The following is a 7,111-nucleotide window of genomic DNA, read 5'->3' as shown; positions in this document are numbered from 1 at the left end:
TCCAGAATCTACAAAGAACTCAAACAAATATACAAGAAAAAAACAAACAACCCCATCCAAAAGTGGGGAAAGGATATGAACAGACATTTCTCAAAAGAAGACATTCATACAGCCAACAGACACATGAAAAAGTGCTCATCATCACTCGCCATCAGAGAAATGCAAATCAAAACCACAATGAGATACCATCTCACACCAGTTAGAATGGCAATCATTAAAAAGTCAGGAAACATCAGGTGTTGGAGAGGATGTGGAGAAATAGGAACACTTTTACACTGTTGGTGGGATTGTAAACTAGTTCAACCATTATGGAAAACAGTATGGCGATTCCTCAAGGATCTAGAACTAGATGTACCATATGACCCAGCCATCCCACTACTGGGTATATACCCAAAGGATTATAAATTATGCTACTACAAAGACACATGCACACGTATGTTTATTGCGGCACTATTCACAATAGCAAAGACTTGGAATCAACCCAAATGTCCATCAGTGACAGACTGGATTAAGAAAATGTGGCACATATACACCATGGAATACTATGCAGCCATAAAAAAGGATGAGTTTGCGTCCTTTGTAGGGACATGGATGCAGCTGGAAACCATCATTCTTAGCAAACTATCACAAGAAGAGAAAACCAAACACCGCATGTTCTCACTCATCGGTGGGAACTGAACAATGAGCTCACTTGGAGCTCACTTGGGAAGGGGAACATCACACAATGGGGCCTATCATGGGGAGGGGGGAGGGGGGAGGGATTGCATTGGGGAGTCATACCTGATATAAATGATGAATTGATGGGTGCTGCACACCAACATGGCACATATATACATATGTAACAAACCTGCACGTTATGCACATGTACCCTAGAACTTAAAGTATAATAAAAAAAAAAAGAAAAAACTCAAGTAAATAAAAGAAAAATTGAAAAAGATACATTAAAACTGATGCCAGAGTAATACAAACAATCATGAGACTGCTGTGAACAATTATATACCAACAAACTGAATAACTTAGAAAAAATGGATAAATCCCTAGGCAAATAGAACCTTCCAAGATTGAATCATGAAGAAATAGAAAATACTAAGAGACCAGAACAAGTAAGAAGATCGCATCTGGAATAAAAAGTCTCCTATCAAAGAAAAACCTAAGACCTAATGACTTCACTGCAGAATTCTACCAAACATTGAAAGAAAAAATAATGTCTGTGCTTCCCTAACTCTGCCAAAATTGTCAAGAGGAGAAAACAATTCCAGACATGTTTTACAATGCCAGTAATTCCCTTATACAAAAACCAAACAAGATCACAAGAAAAGAAAATTACAGGCCAATATCCCTGATGAGTACAGATGCAAAAGTTCTCAACAAAAAGTCAGCATACTGAATGTACAGCACATTAAAATGATCATATGTCATGATCAAGGGGGATTTATCCCTAAATGTAAGGATGGTTCAACATATGCAGATCAATAACTGAGAAACACTACGCTAACAGAATAAGGGAAAAATATCATATGATCATCTTAAAAGTTACATAAAGGTCATTTGACAAAATTCAACACACTTTCAGGGCAGATAACAAAATTGTTAAGCTAAATGTTTGTTAATGGGTGAATGGATACAGAGAACATGGTATGCATGCATATACAATGGGATATTCAGCCTTAATAAAGAAGGAGATCCTGCTATTTGTGACAACATGAATGACTCTGAAAGATAAGCTGCTAAGCGAAATAAGCTAGACACAGAAAAGCAAATACTGTGTGATCTAGCATATATGTGGGATCTAAAAAAGTTAAACTCATAGAAGCAGAGAGTAAAAGGGTGGTTACCAGGGATCATAGAAGCAGAGAGTAAAAGGGTGTAGAAGAAGAGGGGAAAAGTTGCTCAAAAGGTACAAACTTGTGGTTATAAGATGAATAAGTTATGGATACCTGAGGCCTCATCATATAATGCACGGTTGGAATTTGTTAAAAGAGTAGATATTGAGTATTCTCACCACACACACTCACATAGGTAACTCTCTGAAGTGATGGGTATATAACTTAGTTTGATTGTGGTAATCATTTTACCATGTGTACATATATGAAAGCATCAAGTTATACACCTTGAATATACACAATAGTTTTGGTCAATTATACTTCAAAAAGCTGGAGAAAGAAAGAAAGAATAAAGGAAGGAAGAAAGGAAAGAAGGAATGGAGTACCTTAGAGACATGAGAAACATATTAAGTTTTTGATATTAAACAAATTTTTAATATTTGGGTTATAGATATAAACCAAGTTTACACTTAGTCATACCATAGCGGTACCAGTATACACTGAGTCATACTAGTGGTAGTTGTAACAGGAAAAAATTTAGCATTTATTCATTTAAATCCTATCAACCTCATCTGTATTATCTGTCTCAAAAAAGAACTAAGCAAGTATTGCCAGCTTTTCATTAATATCAGCAATGTATTGATTGTATCCACTTCCTTACACTTAACATAATTGTTCACTTTTTTCTTCTTTTTTCCATTCTTGTCTAAACTGGATTTAGAAAATCCTGGTGTGGTAGAAGTGCCAGCATTATTTTTTTCTACTGCCAAAGAAAAGCATATGAATGCCAGCGACTGGTCTGAGATCATGACACTGTATAAGAGAAACGTGCTTTATAGAGTTTGTTGTGTCATCTTGAAAAATTCAATTAACCTCTCAAATTTTATTCTCTCTCTTTCTCTGACTCTCACTCTCATATATAAAATAATATTTAAGACTAGATGGCATTTAATGTCAATATTTGCATCTCAACATTTGCACTCTGTTTTAAAGACAAAACCATCAACACAGGTTTCCTAATGTATTAAAGTTTTAATATTTAATTGACAGTCTGGTAACAAATATACTGATAACAGTATCCTAACAAGTATGTTTCTGTGTGGTATTTTGAAATCTTAGATGTTTCTAAGGATTTCAAATATGGATTCTATTAGTTACTCTATTTGATGCAAATATAATTCCACAATCTCTTTTTTTAAGGTTGAAACCTAAAAATTGTGACTAGGCAAACTGAAGAGTTAGTAAGCATGGCATGGCTGAGAAGCACTCCACCCTACCCCTGATATATATTCTCATGATCACCAAGAAAGCCCATTTTCATCTCGAGTTACATGGAAATGCATAGTTCTCACCCTTACTGCATCCACGGGGCCTAGAGACTCTTCACAAACACTCTAAAACTGTTCTCCTTCCCTCCTTTATATTTTGTTCAGCCTCTTGTGCTTTACAGCTCTCAAGAAGCAGTAGTTTTTTGGCAGGAAGCTGCGTGAGTGATAACCCAAGTGAGCAGTGTCATCTATCTGAAGGATGACACTGGAAATTGCATGATTTGTAGTAGAAGAAATTGTTACATTCTGAATGGTGTTTCATAATGAGTTTGAGCCGGAGTATATCTTCACACAAACTGTTCTTACACCATCCCCAAATTATCTTGCCTCATGGAATTCAAGTTATGAATGTTCATGCAGGTTTTGCTCAAAAGGGCAACTTATGTTTTAATTAATGTTCTTAAAAGGTCTTAAAGGTGAAAAATGCTGTAAATTATTGGAGGTAATTTGATGAGTTCTAGATTAATGTCATGTATTAGATTTTACTTAAGTTTCAGCCAGTGTTTAGCCAGTGTTTAGCATTTGCTTAACGTTAAATATAGACAGATTACTTCAACAGATTTTATGAAATAGATATATTTCATAAGGTTGTATTATTTTCATATTTTCATATTTTCAATATGAAAAATTTCTCAGGATTATTTGAAAAGCAAGTTTTTTTTATTTGTAGTGGTGAAGGCATTTGTATACGATTAACCATTTGGCAAAGAGCCTAAGGCAAGGAGAATTTTACTGCTGAAATATTAACTTTGTAAAACAATTAAAATTTTTAGGTGAATTAGATATGAACACATTTTAGAGTCTGTTTATTTTGAAACAAGAAGTATATATTATTTTCTAGGAAAAGAAGTGTAATAGGACAAATTGATTTTAGGCAAACTATCAGTTCTCTGATGTCCTCTGACTACCTTTATCTACAAGTGAAGAACTTGTTGTAAAGGCCTCTTGTGCTTATTAAATTACAATTTTACTTTTTTTAATAATAATTCTAAGATCCTCAAATCATGTAGAGGTTATGGATGGATAAAAACTTGTGTCTTGTTTGAAGTTTATGAAAATTTGGTGAAAACTGCTGATTGTTTTCATATTTTCCATATATTATAGTATAATTTTTAATTTCAATTATCTTTAATCATATAATTTGTTTTATATTAATATTTTCATAATTCCAAAGTCTAAAAGCAGCGCTTATATTCGGTCACATTTCCCTGAAAGTAGGTATTTATATGAGGGTAGGGTTAAGCACCTATCTAGTACAACATTTTCTTTTTTTAAAATTTTTTTGAGACGGTTTTACTCTATCACTCAGACTGCCGTGCAGTGGCACAGCCATGACTCACTGCAACCTCTGCCTCCCAGGCTTGAGAGATCCTCCTGCCTCAGTCAACATTTTAATTCTTTTGTTTATTTTTTCCATATTTTTTAGTTATTTTCTTATTGTGTGCTATAAGGCTTTAAATATAAATATATTCATCAAAATTCGACTTCAGCTTAATACCAACTTAATTCTGTTAAATAAACAGGCATTGTGGTATCAGAAAATGTTAAATTTCTTTTTCTCATCTTCAAGGTACAATCTTGGGAAGTTCTAGGCTTCCTTCTGTTCTTTTCTTTTTCTTGTTTTACTTTTATCAACTTTAGCTAATCAGCCAAAAGAAATGAAGGATACATAGAGCCAATTCTCCAACGACTAGAATTATTATTTTAAAATTTCATGGATAACTTTGACCTCTCATATTGGATAACTTTGACCTCTCACAATGAATTACAGTTCAGCTGCTCTTACATATGTCGGTGATTCTATAGATATTCAGGCATTAGGGCTTCAACATTCCTACCCTTCTCTCTTTATTTTCCCCAAACAACATTCCCATTATGTTTCAGTAAGTGGAGGTCATTCTCGCAAATTACACCATTGGCACTACGTAGGTTGGAAGGTTCCACAACCATCCTCATATTTGGTGATTTGCTAAAAGGAAGAATCAGGAAGACTTAAAGGCAATTGTACTCATGGCTGTGGATTGGTACCAAGAAATGATATATGACAGAAACGGCAAGGGAAAAAAGACAGCTGGCAGAGGGTGGAGGCACGCCATCACAGACTTCCCATACTGTCCTTGCAGGGGCCACACACGGCGCTCTCCTTCTTCTATCAGTGAAACAAACACCACTCCTAGACAGAAAGTATAACTGAGACTCAGACTGCATGGTTTTACTGGGGGCTGGTTACACAGGCGTAACTGTCAAAATGTAAGATTTGCAGAAGGAAAGCAGGTGTTCACCATAAATCGCATTGTCTGTGCAGCAGAGACAGTGTGATGCAGCAACCTCATCAATACTTAGAACATCCCAAAGCCAAGTTTCTGGAAGCCAGCCAGGAACTTTATTTTCTCCTCCCTTCTAAAGCTCAGGCCTGCTATTCCAACACTCCTGCACACCCTTGCATGCTGCCATCACTGAATTCCACCCACTGTCAGATACCAATTTCAGTGTTTAATGCATGTTGTCCCATTAAATTTTCCCCCAAATTTATTAAGGTTATTAATTCCTTCCACTTTTCTGGTAAGCAAAGTTGCAAAGTGGAGAGAAAACTGATTTCAAAAGATCGTACAACGAGGAAGGGGTAGCAAGATTTGACTTCAAGGCCTCAATTTTAATCATCACAATATACTCCCATGGTACATCTTCAGAATAAATTTACTGAATGAGTGAATGCCAAGTGAATTGAGACTGACGGTACCATCTTATTTTCCATTCTTGTATACAAATAGAGTCCTGTATTCTTACTGTAACTCAGAATTAAATAAAGCAAAAATTACTCCCATTAGGCAGAGGAAGAAAATTAAGAGCCAAAATGTACAGAGATATACAACTATTTATTACCACTTATAATTTAAATACTCTTTCTGGCAAGGTCCACACTTTCTACACCAGCAAATATGCATGTGCTGTTAGAACTGTTACTCTAATTAAAATGCCCAAGCACTGTCGGAAATAGGAAAACTGCTTGCAATTTTGGAGAGTAGGAGAGCTCAGAAGATGAAATGTAAATCACAATCACTTTAGAAGACAGGTCAGCTGAAGTAGGAAATCTTCTCTACATTCTGTTTTTCGGGGGTGACTATTAACCCAGCACGCAGTATTCAGGTCACATATCGCTTCAAGACAGAACCACTAGCCCAGTAACATGTGGCAAGCTTGAACCTCGCAGTGGTTCTCACAGAAGAAATTACTTCAGTCAGTACTCATTTTAATTTTTTCATTGTAATAGTGAAGGCTGGCATTTGTGCATAAAAATATATAGAGAAACAACATTATTAGAGGTTAATCTAACAATTAGTTTAATTCGACAAGAGCTGAGACATTGAGAAAATATGCTGTACAAATAATTTTCTTTGCAATCCTTGAAATAATCACAAATATTTCTCCCCAGAAGAAGGCTGGCTAAGAATGTAAAACAGAGAGTATGCTTTTACAGAAACTTTAGTTTTTAGAAAATACTAGTGTAGATTTTCTTTATAATATAGATATCTGTATTTCTTCCCGAGGTTAGCAGACTATTATAGTTAGTACAGATTTTACTGTTTATTATTAGTCGCTTAAACTAAAAATAAAATTCCAAATTAACACACTAAACATATACTGAGACCCTACTATAAATTAATTTAAAATATTTCTAAGTGTTTTCGAGTGTAACTAGGGTTGAGAACTATTAAGTTAGAGGTTGCCCATTCTGTGTTTATGGAACCTTTTTAGTTAACAATTGTAATACATTTCTTGGTCAATGATTATCAAATGTGCATTTTCTGTAGCTACATGGCAGTCCATATAAAACAAAATATAATTTTGAAGACTACAAAGCATGCTTTTGTAAAGAAGTCTTCAAATATATAACTCTAACATAACATGATATTTTACTTAGAGATTATTATTATTATTATTATTATTTATTATTATTAT

The sequence above is a fragment of the Piliocolobus tephrosceles genome, chromosome 5 (genome assembly GCF_002776525.5).
Source record: "Piliocolobus tephrosceles isolate RC106 chromosome 5, ASM277652v3, whole genome shotgun sequence".
In the NCBI taxonomy this organism is placed as follows: Eukaryota; Metazoa; Chordata; class Mammalia; order Primates; family Cercopithecidae; genus Piliocolobus; species Piliocolobus tephrosceles.
This window is presented reverse-complemented; position numbering follows the sequence as displayed.